This window comes from Cupressus sempervirens, chromosome 9 (genome assembly GCF_028749045.1).
Source record: "Cupressus sempervirens isolate cs-2001-9-10 chromosome 9, ASM2874904v1, whole genome shotgun sequence".
NCBI classification, from domain to species: domain Eukaryota; kingdom Viridiplantae; phylum Streptophyta; class Pinopsida; order Cupressales; family Cupressaceae; genus Cupressus; species Cupressus sempervirens.
In genome coordinates, this window is record NC_143126.1 from 316657103 (window position 1) to 316674039 (window position 16937).

At 38.5% G+C, this 16937-nt stretch overlaps 1 protein-coding gene across 3 annotated transcripts in view; it reads left to right on the plus strand.

Annotated features, from left to right (window-relative positions):
• LOC149538648 (Pyridoxal phosphate (PLP)-dependent transferases superfamily protein) overlaps positions 1-16937 on the plus strand; it is a 130869-nt gene that overhangs the window by 3607 nt on the left and 110325 nt on the right. The gene's annotated exons all lie outside the window — the stretch shown is intronic.

The window sequence follows — 16937 nt, forward strand, 5'->3', positions numbered from 1 at the left end:
CGCGAGGCTCTGTCAAATCATCATAAGTATTTTTACTGAATTCGTTACATTCTTATTATGCTTTCATGAGATTTCAGTCTTGAAGTATCCTTTTATATAATCAATTCTACTTTCATTTGTGTGGCATTAGCTTTGGATTTGTGCTCAATTTCAGCATTCTATTCACTTTTAAGAAATATTTTAACAAATGGTATGGAATCTTCAATATGAGAGAAGTGGAAGAAGATGTTTTCTTTTTTTTGTGAGAAACATAGTTTACCTTCTTGAATGTTGTTCTCCCCCACATAGGTTTTTGATTAAGCGAATATTGGAAAGAAGGTTTCAAGAGATTTCTAGAAAGTGATTACTAAGGATTCTGAGCTAGGGAAATATTGCGATCTGTACTTGACTGTGAATCTGATCTTTTACTTGATTCTTACCAAGGTTCATATTTGTCAGAAAAGCATAATTGTTTATGGTTATCACTCACACTGGATACTTTTCTCCCCAACATGAACACAAATTGAGCTCCTCATAAATATCCACATTTGTGGCCATGTCATCCTCCCAACTTTTTGGATCGTATGACTTTTCTATAATTATTGATCCTAAGGACTCTTTTTATTGTTAAGCACCTAAGTCAAGGGAAATAGTCACATGAAATGTGAAAATATGGTAGATCTTATCGTAGAATTTCATCATTGCTAAATAAGGTTTTGAATACGTTTAAATAGCTATTTGCGTAATTGAAGTCTCAAAATAAGCAGCCTTAGGGATCTTGGACCCATTGGTGCGAACATTGTATATCACCTAACTAGTTTTATATTAGGTCTTATTTGGACTTGCATACTTAAGCTTGCTTATGTCATTTACTTTTTCTGTCTCATATTAGATTTGCACGCTTGAGATTAAGGCACTGGTCATTATCTTAGTTTGTTCCAGGTTTTCATTCTTGTCTTTATAAATTATAACAATGTCTTCCTCATTCTATCTTACCAAATTTACTTGATGCTTTTAATGAATTCTTTGAATTCAGAGCATTTTTACTTCTCTCTTGTGTGGAAGGTGGTTTTTGTGGAGTTTGTCAACAACTCTTATAAGACCTGGTAAAGTCTGAATCTTGGTACAAGTACGGTCTGGGTACGGTAGGGTACAACTAGGATATTTCTTGGGAACTCAAATTCACTATGGCTCATTCTCTGAAGGATCCACAATGAATCAAGGTGCCTAGGCAATACTACCGACCTTATCTAGGCATAGTTTGAACCATAGTTGGAAAATTCGGACTTGCGTTGGACTTGTCAGACCAAAAAATTGGACTAAGACTCAAACTTCGAAAAGACGTGGGAAAGGACTCAACAAAAGAAAAAATATCCAATATTTGAAACTTTAAAATGTATATCAGCAGCTTAAATTTATAAATGTTCACAAAATAATATATAATGATACGTCCAAATGTGAAAAACAACAAAGTACATACTACATCTTCCTTTTTCCTTTCCTAATATAACTCAATTTTCAGGCCTTGAACTAGTAGGTGTTGAGGTATTAAAAATGAGGAGTTAATTCTTCTTCTTCAACATCAAAGTCTTCGTCTTCATCATCCTTCATTTCATTAAATCATCCAATGCTGCTACTTCTGCTTCTTCCATTGCTTCTCTCTTTAATTCTGCAAGATCTTCTTTAGTAAGGAGGACATCATCACTATCATCTTGTTCACTGGTAGTCCAATCACTATATAGATTGATAAGTCAATGAACTCATTCGAAACACCCTCAACCTTTCTAGTGCAAAGGCAAAGATTTTACCAAACGAAGACAAGATCATTGAATCTCTTCTGGGTCAACCTATTTCTCTTCTTTGTGTGAATCTTCTCAAATAAACTCCAATTTCGTTCACACCTAGAAGCACTACATGGCTAGGACAAAATATAAATGACTATCTTTTGAAGATTAGGTGTGCCAACACCGTAATTCTCCCACCATAAATACACAAAAAAACATTTATTGAAATTAGAAATTTAGAATTGAGTAATAAGTTTGTGACAATCATTATCAAGTTTCTAATTTTTTCTTCTAGTATTGAAAAATGTTTTTACTTGTTTTCCTCTCCTGTCAATTGCCTGTTATGAAGAGAAGAGTCTCCCCTCCGCATCCTTGTAAATCTGGAACAATGAACATTTTCAAATTTATAAATAAGGATTGTCAAACTCAACAATGGACATATCCAAATTCATAAATACGATATAGCAAATGTTAAATCTCACCTCCAACTCATGAAGAACCTTATCTCTCAAGTCACAGTAAGTAGCCATCTTATCAATGCATGCAGTAACACCTGCCACAATCTCCCCAATAGCCCTAAATGAATGCAAGAAGTAGAATCTCGGGTTCAAAAAGTACACCAATGCATGTATCAATAGGCAGAGTTGGTTTGTCCACCTACAATCACTGATGCGTCAAAGGATTTCATATTTTCTTGAATTTTCACCATAGTAATGTGAACTGGCCTCTTTGGCCTGTTCCATGGCATCATAATTGAAACCCATTAACATATGAAGAACCTTTGCCAAAGGATCTGTCACCCAAAAAAATGAAAACAGATTTTAAATCATTACAAAATTAACCCCTCAAAGAATAAACAGCAAGTAGATTATCTTGTATAAAGTTTGTGTATGTGCTTGTTATTTACCTTGCTCAACTCGTCTCCACTTTTGTTGAACCTATCATAAAAAACAACACAATCTTTTCCGGCTTAGATTTTTTGGAGTATACAAACTCCAGCCAAGTATCAAACACAAACATCTGCTTAAGATAAGGAATGGCACCAAGATTGCTTTGCAATGTGAGGAAATGGCTAAAAAATTGTGTCACTCTTGGTCGCAGAATCTCCTTGCCATTTGTGTATTTTCTCATCTAAGAGAGGACTCAGGTCTCATCAAAGAGAGGACTCAGGAATGGTTTTAGATGATTTTGATGACACTTTTAGCATCTTCAACCACCAATTTCCCCCATCTAATCTTCCTAGTGTCCTCTAACAGCAAGTCCAAGCAGCGTGCAACACAAGGACTCCATGTAATTGTAGGATGCCTCTCCATAAGCTTTCTACTTGCAATTACATATGCAGCTGTTTTGTCCATGATATAATTTGGACAACATTCTCAACTTCAACTTCCCAGAACACCCCATCTAACGAACTGCACAAAGTCTCAACATTTTTCAATTTCATTTGAGGCATCTATAGACTTGAGGAATATCATTGCACCATTAGAAGTCAGTAAGAAGTTGAGGAGAGTCCTATTGCGTCCATTGGCCCATCCATCAGATAAGATGTTATCATTTTCTCCTCCAATTTGTTTTCTAATGATTGACCACAGCCTGTTTATTTTTCATATCTTTCTCTAGCAATGACCCATTGAAGTCTTTAGTTGTTGGGCCCTTAAACTCCTTGCATGCAACTGTAAATACGGTAACCAAACCTTCCTAATATGGGTTGTTCGCCTCATTGAAAGGAAATTGTTGTAGTACCAAAAAATTTCCTGCTGCTGTCATTGCTTGCTCATGTTTTTCTATTTTCCATCCTGTACCTTCAAGTGAAGGTTGTGCTCCTGAAACATTGCATGGAATACATTTATTTGGGTTGGATAAAAGAAGATTTCATGTCTCAGTGACCTCAACCTCATTGTCAATAATAGATGGATTTAGTTGATAGAAGCTTGCATTTTTGCAAGTGAAACCAAGGGAAGCCGAAGTGGATGCATTCAGATTCATTGCAGCTATCATGGCTTGTTTTGTTTCTTCCCTTTCTTCTTTTTGCAATTCATATTTAGCAAGAAGGATCTTAATGTGTCTAATAATCTCTAGAGTTGTTTTTGGGCAACCTTCCACATTTTGTCCAGGTATTTTGGTAAGGTGATATTTTAATTTGTTCACTCCACATGTCATCAATTTGCCACTTTTTGTGAAAGTTTTCTCTTTTTATTTTCTTTATACCATGCTTCCATGCCTCATCTTTTTTTCTTCCAAATCTTATTGAAGTTGACATTTTTGTTATAACATGTAAAAAAAAAACAATCAATAAGGTTTTATGAAAATAAACAAAAAATTGGCATTGAACCATTTGATAAAAATTGTATTCAAAAGCAAGATAAACGTGCAAGGAAATAAGTTGAAAGGGAAATGGAGTGTTTTTTGTGAGCATTTCCCCTTGTTTCTTAAGATTTTATTGATCTATAGTAGATGGAAATGAAAACAAAGAGAAGAAAAATCCTTTACTTGGATCTCTTTTTCTGCTTTGATGTTTCCTCAACTTCTCCAAACCCTAAAATCCTATGTTGAGCAACACCATATAACAAATGAATCAATAAGTGAAAAAAATGAAGTTTAAATGAAATTGAACATCTAGAGGTTGCAGTGAGAGTCCATCAGAAGGACTTGCGAGGCCCGATAATGGAGTCACCCGAGACCATGAATATAACTCCCGAGTCCAACAAGGATGTCTCGTTTGGACTTGACTTCTGAGTCTGTGCCGATTTTAATTTAGGCAAGTAGACTCGGCACATCACAAAACATATCAACAATAACATATAGCTGTCAAAAGGTACTTATACAAGTGAACAGTGTTAATACTAATGCTGGCAGAAAAAAAGCAGTGATTATTCACTTTCCCAAATTCCAACTACAAAACTGTAACACCCAACTAGAAATATCAACAAAGTACCTTGAATTTATGAGATGTTGCAACCATGAAAGGTCTCAAAAGACATTATTAACTACTGTATGGATTGATAGCTCGGATATCCCTTGAATGGGCCCTGTTTACAGGTCTGGGACAGCCACTATCAGCCCAAAGAACATGCCAAACATCCCTCCAATCAATCACCAACAATGTAGTCTGTTAATCATTATCAGTTCATCTCTGAAGATGGAGTTAATAAGCTGGAAATAAGATATAACATTCTGCTATAAATTGCTTAATTTTCAACACAGAAAAATTGCACTGGAAATAGGGGTGATAGGCACGAAAATATTTAGATTCCTCCAAACTACAGTTGTCCATTAGAGTGATAGCAAGGTCCAAGGTGCCACCAAAATCACGAACAGAGGTCCAAAGGAATAGGCGTGCCAGCATAGAAATTCCATGCCCAATCACTGGATGCTTGTACAGCTAGCAAGGACAACTGGTAGATACATAAAAGGAACTCTGCCTAGTAAGACCTATATGGCTAGCAAATCAAATAGAAATGGCACTGATAATAGGTAGTACGATCTACAAACTCATACACTTGCAAAAATGATACATCTAGGTCTGAAAGGAAGGGTATGACTAGTAAATTGTCTTTGCCAGTCACCCTGCACAAGCTTTAAACAATCTCTGCAAATAACTGGAAACTTCACTCAAAAATTTGCAACATCAAAACAACTTGAAAATCTTTATTTGAAATCCAATGGAACTCTATTGAAGAATAGTGGTGATTCATGAGTAGAAATCTAGCTAGGGAATATCTCTTAAATCTGAAACTAGAGATCCAATGAGGGTTTTTGTCCTCAAAGGATTAGGAAAGAACACACAGGTAGTAGCATAACAATATGAGAATTCTTCAGCATATGAAGAAATGAAACCCTGAAGCTCCTTTATAGCTTTCTGGAGGGAAAAGAGCAATTTGAAATTAAAAAATAGTTCATCTTTCTCTTAAATGTCTTTTATGTAATATCAAAAATGATTTTATGTGCAAATCTCCTTCACTTTTCCCTGAGCATCCCTTTTGAGGGGACATAAAACAGCTGATATCAAATATTATACTGAAGTAAACAATTTAACATCTAACATTGGAAACTTAAGTGTATATTTTAAATACTCCACCTGAGGTGTAGAAAGTACTGCATGGCATGCAAAATTAGATCTGATTTTACAGTGATGTAACTGAAGCAATTTGATGTTTATGAGTGCCAACTCAGAGACTTACTAAAAATAGACATGCTTTCCAAGAAGATTAGAGAACACACTTTGAGTTTGAAAACATTTCTGAAGGCATCACTGTGATCCATAATGCCAACTGAGCTCAACACCACAAATAGAGACCCTGAAATATTGAACCTGCATCCTCCAGGAAGTTTTCTGTTCTCTGCAGTCCCCCTAGAAGCTTACAGAAAAGTTGAAAACTGGTTTAATGCTCATGAAACAATATTACTAGAAGTGGGGATGTTACACTTTATAAATTGAGTCTCCAAGTTTTTTGGGCATGCTGTTGATGGGAAACAACTCTTTTGTGTAGGTAAACACCATCGTATCAGTTCCCCAGTGGGGGCTTATTAGTGGATTCATAAATTTTGCCATCCCAATTGGGACAATTCATATATATATTTGAGTGTAATTTCGTAAATAATTCAAAGCAATCTCAAATTTTTAAGACTTATTCATGAGTTGTAGTGCAAATGGACACAGGTGTTGGAAACTACAATTGGAACAATTGTTATATTGTCATTGATGTAAAACCTTACTAGTAAGACATTTGCTAATATTGTAGAGTGCCATATTAGTTGATTGATGAAGAGGGTTAGAAAAGAAAGATCAAGATGAACTAGTGAAGTGGTTGAGTAAAGAGGAGTAATAAGTATGATGTAATTAAAATGGGCACTTGATCGGTTAGTATTTGATAAGATAATGTGTTGTTTGATCATTGTATCAAGTTAAGAAGAATGATGAGTTGATTGATATAAGTCAAGAAGTTGAGTAAAACACTAAGCTTGACTCAATGACATGTTACTAGGTCAATGAAGAAGTTGAAGTAGAAGATTAAGGAACTTAAGTATGACTCGAGCAAACAGTATTAGGCAAGTGTTGGTAGAGACTGAGCAAGATGAAGGGAACTGAAGTATTGACCGAGCGCAGAGTTGGCAAAGCAAGCCAGTGTAAGCCGAGTGAGACAAATTAGTAGTGACCGAGCTACCCAATAATGATCGAGTTGAAGAATATAGTGATGAACGAGTGTCAACAAATTAACAAAATGTGAAAGAATTAAGTTTTGAGGTCGACACAGTTGAATTTACGAATTAGTGAAAATGCGTTAAAGATAAGGATTGATGAGCTGACATATTTAATGCATGAATTGAGTTTGTTAAGCGATCTAAGGTGAGGATTTAATGAGTAGTTTCTATAAGTTTCAAGGAAAGGACAAAACGATGAATAGATTCAATGAATCAAATCAAACCCTAAGATTTGCGGTTATGTTTAAGTGACAAAAGATTAAACCCGTATATTTAAGGAGGTATAAGTGATGTTTAATAGTGGTTGTTAGAATCATGAATTTGTGAAGAACATAGTTGCAAAAGAAAAGTGAGAAGTTGGTGATAGTGAGATTGCTTAAAGCGTTGCCAAGAAAATCAAAGATGGAGAATGCGATGAAGTCCAGTCAATAAACCAGGAATGAGCCGAATGGAGATCTGAACTTGCTAAGTGAGTTGTATTTTATTAGATCAATGTAGTTGCTACTTTCTAACCATTGTGGCAGTAAAAATATAATCAAGGTTAACCTAACAATCATATTGTGAATCCTTTAATCAAGGTGACATTCTAATGGAATGTTTTAAAGACCTCTAACAAAGGCACTCCTAACAGGCGATTAAATCCTTTAACAGGGTTACACCTAACAGTGTGTTTTGTAACCTTTACTAGGGTTGGCTCTTAACCAAGCTCACTTTAGAAGGGTGAAAAAGTAGTAGCATGTTACTTGGTGGTTTTTCCCAAATTGGGTTTCTATGTTAAATCTTGGTGTCATACTTGTGTAAATGTTATTTTCATGTTTCATGCTATTTACTATTATATGTTTATGTTATTTGGCATACACTAAACAGAGAGCTAAGTGATGAGATGAATAAGTTGGATTACTGATGAATTGCTATATTGACCGAGTGGATTTATGAGTTTGATTAAGTTGTTTGAAGTTGAATTGGTACATCTGGTCCTGAGGATAATCGATTCAACCCCCCTCCCCCCCTCTCGGTTATTCTAATCATTCTAACAATAGGTACAAACTTGTTGGGATGGAATCACCATCAAGCCAATTTAGAAGTTTTCATCAGATGGAGAAATTCGTAAAAAACCTATGTTCACTCCTGCAAATCTTAGTCGGCCAAAGGACAAATTTCTTCTTTTTTTGTTTTTTTTTTTTCCAGATTATATAAAGAATACAAGGAAACACTACAATTAAAGAACAACTCCAGAATTACTTTGAATTTATTGATTAAATAAAGGCAAGGTTTTAATCAATTTCATGAACCAAATTTGCAAGATTTAAATAGACAAAGAAACCTGATTGCTGTAAACAATCGTAGGTATTGCCAATTTGTGAGAGGTGTCCAGAATGCCTTAATTACAACATCCACATACACATCAACTAACTCTAGCCTCAAACACAATTCCCAGGTTCAAAACGTCCAATGCGAAACAACCAATTTCGCCTCTAATTAATATTGGCGGCCAAAATGATTGATGACTGATGCCAATCTGTTTGCACAGGTTGTTCACGTTGATTGTAGGGTGTGGATGCAGTGCCTTGCTAGCCGTATGCAAACGCCTAGACCTCTTGTGATGTTATTTGATGTCCCAGCTATAATCTAATGCCTCACGTGCTTCCAGAAATGCAACCGCATCTAGTATTAATGCCAATTGATTTCCCTTCAATTGCTGAACAATATCAGTCAGTAGCAATCAATTTGTCTTCAGAATGACAGTCTCCTTAATCACAGAAATTATAGTAGGAGATTACAACAACTGTTTACCTCAGCACATTTGTTTATGAGAAACTCAGAATACCTTCAAACCCTTAGCCATATGAAATTGAGCAAGGAAAATATATATATCAAGATGCTTTTTTCTTTGAAATGAAGTCATATTTATAAGACTTTGTGCAACTTGTCCTTCACCTTGACACTTCTCACTTAAACCTTGCTTTATAATATAAAGTCCAATTACTTTATAGTTTATACTATAAAGCACCATAATTAATTACCAATGCATTAAATAATCATTAAGTACCACTGTAATTGCAATTTGCAGTAAATATGATTCCACCAAATCAATTCATCCCGAGTCCAAAAGCAAAATGATAAGTGACCAACATTGTCAGAACCGACATGACCAAAATAGAAATTGGCCAAAAGTGACTTACTAAAAATAGTAAGTCCAAAATAGCAAATCCATATCAAAGACCCCTAAAACCAAATGTCAACTCACGGGGGTCGTGCTGATGAATTAACAAAATCCAAACTCCAGGAACCTGCTAAATTGGGGACATTACAGTGCTCCCTCTCCAAGATTGCTTGCCCTCAAGCAATCACAATCCGGGATGCTGTAGAATATCCTCAGGCTCCCAAGTGGCATTCTCATCTGGAAGATCTTGCTACTTAACCAAAAATTCATGAATAGTCCTCCATTGCAACTGCCTTTCTCTAGTATCAAGAATCGCTTCCGGAATCAACTCCAATCTTCCTTCATCGTCCAACGGAGGCAATATAGGAGAACTGATGCAGGAGCATCCTGGCCGTCCCATTATCTCGCTGATTCTATTGGTCATTGCTAAGTTGCTGCAATTGCCGATTGCCTGTAATTTTGCAGTTTATGTCGAGTTGAGGTTATCCCATGTCGTGTTAACACTCGGGTTAGCATGTTATCCCATCTGACTTTGTAGTGTGTGTCGAGCTATTCTTCATGTGCCGTGTGATCCTTCATGTGCCATGTTTTCCTATTGATGCTGTGTTAGCATTTTGGACGTGTTTTTTGCGTTTTTGGTGCGAGTCAACTTGCATGATTTATTACGATTGCGACATTTTGATTGGATCTTGTCTTGGGATGTGTCTAGATCGTTGTTGGGTCGACCTTTCTGTTTTGTAATGTTCTGGAAGCTGTTTTGGCAAGTATAAATAGGGTGTTTATGCTTAGAGTTTGGCAAGAGATTTGGGGGGGGGGAGTGATTGGATTGGAGCGATTTTGGAAGTAGTTAAAGGGTGAGTTTTCCTGAGTCTATTCACAGAGCGCCAAATGTGAGGCAGTTTACAGCAGGATTGTGATGGAGTTGTGAGTGTGGACAGAGCGCCGAATGTGAGGTAGTTTACATTTGGATCTTGGATAAAGTTGGAGAAGAGTTAGGCTGCGGCTTGAGAACTAGAGAATAGCTTGGTGGACCTAAGGTTACAAGTGTGGATTCTTTTTGGTGTTCTTATCCAGTTGTGGATCTGGATTAGCTAGGGTTTGGATTGTATCTTGAGGGATCTTGCAGAACTGTTATTGTATTTGCTGTTGTATTTGGCCCTAACCCGGAAGGCCTTACAGCTGGGCATATTGCATGTAATCATTATATCTATGAATAAAGAGTTGTGATTTGGTATCAGAGCTTGTAATATTGCTTTTTGCTGTTGTGTTTCCACTATGTGGTTATTTGTTGGGGGCTAGGACATCTCCTTTGGGGATTCTCCTACCTTGCATTGCGTTAGGTGGTATCAGAGCGAAGGTTGTTCTTGAGTGTGTAGATAGATTGCCAAAGTTGTGGCAGTTTGCACCAGGATTTGGGTTGAGAGAAGTAGATTTGAGAAGATCTTGATCTGGTGGTGGATTGTTCTTTCTGGAGTCCTAGATCTCTTGGTTGTGAGGTGGCAGATCATGGTTCTGACTTGTAATTGCAGAGGACTTGCAGATGGATCGATGGATGCAAAGATGGAAGACTGATCTTGTTGAGGCATGCTCATAGAGAGTTTGTGTATTGCAGATCTGTGGTCTTGGACTTGTGATGTGGTTCCTGATTGTTCATGTGGGGTAGCAGGTTGCGATCTGACTTGCAAACAATTCGGTTTTATCACAAGGAGCGTGGGAAGGATTTGTTGTAGAGGGTTTACGAACATCTTGGGAGATGGCTCCAAGAGGATTGGATCCTGAGATGATTGCGAATCTCTGTGATGTGGTGGAGTGGAGGTTTTCTGAGATGTCTACTTGGTTTGAAGCTAGCTTGGCTGATTGAGTTAAGGACGAGGTGAGGAAGGCATTCCGTAGATGTTTGTGGAGTTGGAGTATACTAATCCAGAAGAGAGTTGTCTCACTGGTTAAGAGACTTGTTCGAGAGAGAAGATGGCATAGCAAGGTTGAGGTTGGTTTTGTTGATCAGTTTGTGGAGTCTGATACAAAACTTGCAGAGCAACTCGAGGCTGTTGATGAGGATATTCCTAATCTTGTTGATGCTAGGATGGAGGTTGGTTTTCATGATCAGTTGTTGAGTCTGACATGGAGATTGTAGAGCACTTGGTCGTCAATGATCTGGTTGCTATTGGTGGTGAGTTGTTTGTTGCAGAGCATCTTGTTGTGAGCAATGAGATTGTTGGTGTTGTGAGTTTGGCATGCATTGATGGAGATCTACATATTGCCGCTAATGTGGAGTTTGTTGTTGTTGGTGTTGATTCACTAGTTGCTGTTGTGGATGAGGCTTTGCTGATGAAGCATTATGTTCAGTTTGTTCCTGGGAGTGAGTACGTTGATTGGATGGTTGAGATTTTGGTGTTTGATAGAGTGATGTAGGTATGGATGATGTGCAGATTGGATTTCTTGTCCTTGTTGGAGTGGAAGCCTTTGGTGAAGAAGAAGTTGGTTGTTGATCTTTCTTTGGGCATCAAAGTGTGGGACACACTTTTCTATTTACTTGGGGAGTCTGATATAGGAGCATTCTGGCCGTCGCGTTATCCCACTGATTCTTGTTGGTCATTGCTGAGTGCCTGTAATTTTGCAATTTAAGCCGAGTTGAGGTTATCCCATGTCGTGTTAACACTCGGGTTAGCGTGTTATCCCATCTGACTCTGTAGAGTGTGTGAGTTCCACAGTGTGTGCCGAGCTATTCTTCATGTGCCGAGTGATCCTTGATGTGCCGAGTTTTCCTGTTGATGCTGAGTGTCAGCATTTTGGACTTGTTTTTTGCGTTTTTGGTGCGAGCCAACTTGCACGATTTATTTCAATCGCGACATTTTTGATTGGATCTTGTCTTGGGATGTGTCCAGATTGTTGTTTGGTCAGCTTTTCTATTTTGTAATGTTCTAAAATGTTTTGTAAGCTGTTTTAGCAAGTATAAATAGGCTGTTTAGGCTTAGAGTTTAGCAAGAGATTTGAGAGGGGAGTGATTGGAGAGGAGCGATTTTGGGAGTAGTTGAAGGGCGAATTTTCCTTAGTCTATGGATAGAGCGCCAAATGTGAGGCAGTTTATAGCAGGATTGTGATGGAGTTGTGAGTGTGGACAGAGCACTGAATGTGAGGTAGTTTACACTTGGATCTTGGATAAAGTTGGAGGAGAGCTAGGGTTGCGGCTTGAGAACAAGAGAATAGCTTGGTGGACCTGAGGGTACAAGTGTGGATTCTTCTTGGTGTTCTTATCTAGTTGTGGATCTGGACTAGCTAGGGTTTGGATTGGATCTTGAGGGATCTTGCATAATTGTTATTGTATTTGCTGTTTTATTTGGCCCTAACCCGAAAGGCCTTACAGGTGGGCATATTGCATGTAATCAGTTATATCTATGAATAAAGAGTTGTGATTTGGTATCAAATCTTGTATTATTTATTTTTGTTGTTGTGTTTCCGCTGTGTGGTTATTTGCTGGGGGCTAGGACATCTTCTTTGGGAATTCTCCTGCCTTGCACTGTGTCAAGAGGGTATCACATGATGACCCAAAGCCCCCTTGAGGCGTGAAACATGAAACACATTATGAACTTTTCTATCATCAGGCAACTGCAACTCATACTCCACCTCACCAACTCGCCGCACAATCCGAAAAGGGCCATAATAATGCGGCTTAAGTTTCTCAGCCCCACTCTTTTTGATCGAAGATTGCCAATACGGCTGCAACATCTAGTAGACCATGTCACCCACTTGGAAAGTCCGAGCTGTTCTCTTGTGATGTCCCCTTCTAGCTAGAGACATCACTTTAGCTTGTGATTAGCCTATCAGAGACCCTCGTAGGCTAGTAGGATTGGTTAGAGGGTCACCTTGGTGTGGAGATCTTCCAAGGACCTGAGAAGAGTACACTTCTGGGTTGCCAGAGTTTGTTTATTATGAGTTTGGCTTGGTCAGGCTATTTTTAGCAATTTTGGAGTTATAAAGGTGGACCCCTGCTATTTTTAGAAAAGGGGTATGGTCATATGCAGCTCTATCATGTTAGCTCCCGGTTCAGACGACATTCAAAAATGTTGAGTAATAATGGAGATATTAATGTTTATTTAGTTAGAATAAACATTATTGGTTTTGAGCTTATATTATTAAGTTATAATATGTTTTTATATTATAACTTAAGTGAGGGTCATGATATCATAAAAGGGGGCCATATTTCAATTAATTGTGGGTCCAAGCTTATGGGAAAATTAAAAGGGGTTTTCTAAGTTTTAATGTAATAACATTTTTTATGTTATTATTATATTCTTTTATCCCACATTGAGCGTAGAGCCTCATTCTGGAGTTGAGGAGTCTTTATAAACAAACCTTGTCTTCCTTCAAGAGCATGTTATGAGAATTATTTAAAACCAGGGTTTCTACAAATTCGAGAAGAATTCAGACTGTGGAGGACGTAGTTTCTTCAGAGTTGATGCAATTTGAAGGTGTGAAATATCACCCGAATTTTGCCTGTGAGTTGGCTTCATCCAGAAGTCAATATTGTGTTTCAGTAGGAGAAAATGGGATGGATCTGTTTGCAGATTTATAACAGCAGCTACAGTACCGTGAACAGTGCGCTACAGTGTCGTGAACAGTGCGCTACAGTACACGTGAACAGTGCCGTGAACAGTACCGTGAACAGTGCCCGTGAACAGTGCCGTGAACAGTACCGCGCTACAGTAAATTCAAAATCAGAGATTTAATATTGCAGATTTTGATAGGCGCTGCCTAGAGAGGGAGCAATCAGCAGCGTGTTTGCATTTTGGAGTCAAAAATCAGGTTTTTTTCAACTATTAATGCTGATGTTTTTTTTATGTATTCTTCCAACAATAAACATTGTATAAATTGTATGAGCCATCTGAATAAATGAGTTCGATCAGCATTATAATTAGATTTGAGTTATAATTTTGGGTAAATTAGTTTCAATATTTGTATTCTCTTTTATAAACTCAAAAAAAAACCAGAAGCAGCTTGAAACATTCAAGAACCAACAAAAAACAATCATTACACTCAGGGAAACAAACAGTGATCAGCATAGAGCCTATTTGGGGTTCTTACAGTGGTATCAGAGCCTAGTTCCTGCCATCCTGAGGGTTTGGGAGTCATATGCAGCCACTGGAAATTGGACCACACAGGTACTATACCCGCAGGAGAGCTTTGATTGACAGAGAACAGCTAGAGGAAACAGGAAATATGGAAGAGAGGTATGATGGTAGTCCACCTAGAAACAGGAGGAATAATGATGATCAGGATACCAGAGAATTCTTTCGTGCAATGGTTACAGGGCAGCAGCAGATGACACAGGCATTACAGGCACTCACTACTATGGTAGAAAGGATGAACCCACCTGTTAGACAGAATGGGGAACAGGGAGTACAGGGAGATAACAGGAGTGCTACAGGTAATCAGAGACCACAACGGACCCATTCTAGAACAGCTGATAGGCCTACACGCCCTACATTTGTTCCGGAGGAGCCAGAAGAAGCTCCGACAGAGGAGGCGGTAGGAGACCCCATATTTGCAGATGCACTCATGGCTGCAAATGATGAATGGGAATTATTAGCTCCACAGGTTCGGGAGAGGATGACCTTTGAACGCTTTGTTAATCAGAGGAGAGAGCATTACAGGTCACTCAGACAGGATAGGAGGCCTAGAGGTCAAAATAGTGAGCTGAAGAGGGCTACAGGCAAGCTTACTATGCCTACATTTGATGGGAGTGGTAAGATGACAGCTCAAGCTTGGATTCATAAGCTTGACACATTTTTGGCACTGAGGCCAATGACAGAGATTGAAGCTATCAAATATGCCACCTTGCATTTGGAGGGAGTAGCACATGATTGGTGGTACCATGGTATGGTAACACTTCAGCATAACCAGGTGACAGAGTACCAGGACTTCGTGGATAAGTTGGTTGAAAGATTTGATAAGAAAGATCCAGAGATTTACTTCCGAGACTTAGCACAGTTGAAACAGACAGGCAACTTGGAGTATTTCATTGGTGAATTTCAGCGGTTGGCAGTGATGGTGCCAAACATTTCAGAGCGTAGATTGATAGTTCTTTTCATTGAGGGCCTATCCGAACCACTGAGAGGGTGGATAAAGGCATTTGATCCTATTTCTTTACAGGAAGCGATGAAAAAGGCAAGAAGTATGGAACATGCAGTCCCAACAAACAAATTTCAGTCCAAAGGAGCATCTTCTAGTAAGGATAACAAACCATTTTATAAAAAACCAGAGAGGACTGATTTTAAAAATGATTCTAAAGATAAAACTCCAGCACCTTTTGACAGGGAAACATTAAATGATTTGAGGAAGAAAAAATTATGTTTCTACTGTAAGGGACCCTATGATGCAAACCATGATTGTCCTCTTAGGCCAAAGGGAAAAGCTAACAGAGTTATGTGGGCATACTATGAGGAATCAGAATCAGATAATTCAGATCAGCAGTCTGATATAGAGGAAATGGATGGTGGAAAAGAGGAAGACAAGGCTGAAAACTTGTTTGAAATGGAGTCCAAGGATGGGGAAGGAGATGGGCAACTTAGGGAAGCTCGTCTCACTAGTATTAAGCAAGAAGGATCATTCCGGATGAGAGGAGTACTTGCTGGACAGCGAGTTATAACTTTGGTTGATACAGGTGCCACTCATAATTTCATCGATGCTAGGATGGTGGAGAAGCGTGGCATACAAACAGAGGAGTTTGGGGGAATTAGAGTGAGGGTAGCGGATGGCTATGTTCTCAATTGTGATCGTAAGATCACTAGACTCCCATTGAAAGTTAATAATTATGACTTTAAGGCAGATTTCTATGTTGTGCCTATGGGAGATACAGATATAGTTCTTGGGATGAGTTGGTTGCACGATATTGGTGAGTTCACTCTTAACCTCAAGGAGATGGAGATGAGGTTTAAAGTGAATGGGAAGACACATATCCTTAAGGCAATTAGGGATAGTGATCTCAGGATGGTCTATTTTCGGAGGATGGCTAGATTGATTCGACATAATCAGGTAGAATGGGCAGCAGAGTGCATGTTAATGCCATCACAGGAGGGACAGCAGAAGATTGAATATCCTCCTGATATTCAGGAGCTTAGAGTTAAACACTCTAAGGTGTTTAGTGACATTCCACCAGGTAGACCACCAGACAGGGGTATTGAGCACATCATTGAGTTAGAGGAGGGGGCTAAGCCCATCATGATTACACCTTATAGGCATCCGAAGAGGTTGAAGGATGAAATTGAGAAAACCATAAAGGAGTTACTTGCTATGGGCCACATTAGACCAAGTAAGTCTCCTTTTGCTTCTTCAGTGGTGTTAGTAAAGAAGAAGGATGGGACATTGAGGATGTGCATTGATTACAGGGTGCTTAATTGGAAGACAATTAAAAACAGGTACCCCATTCCCAGGATCGATGAGTTGATAGATGAGCTTCATGGAGCTTGCTTCTTCTCAAAGATAGATTTGAGATCAGGTTATCACCAGATTAGAGTTAGAGAGCAGGATATTGAGAAGACAGCCTTCAGATGTCATTGTGGCCATTTTGAGTTTGTAGTTATGCCATTTGGGCTAACTAACGCACCCGCTACTTTTCAGGCAACAATGAATAGGGTTTTCCATCTTTAGTTGAGGAGATTTGTACTTGTCTTCTTCGATGATATCTTGGTATATAGTAGATCTTGGGAGGAGCACTTAGTTCACCTTGACACGGTGTTGGATATATTGGGCAGAGAATCCTTGTATGCAAAGGAGTCGAAGTGTGATTTGGGCATGACAGAGTTGTTGTA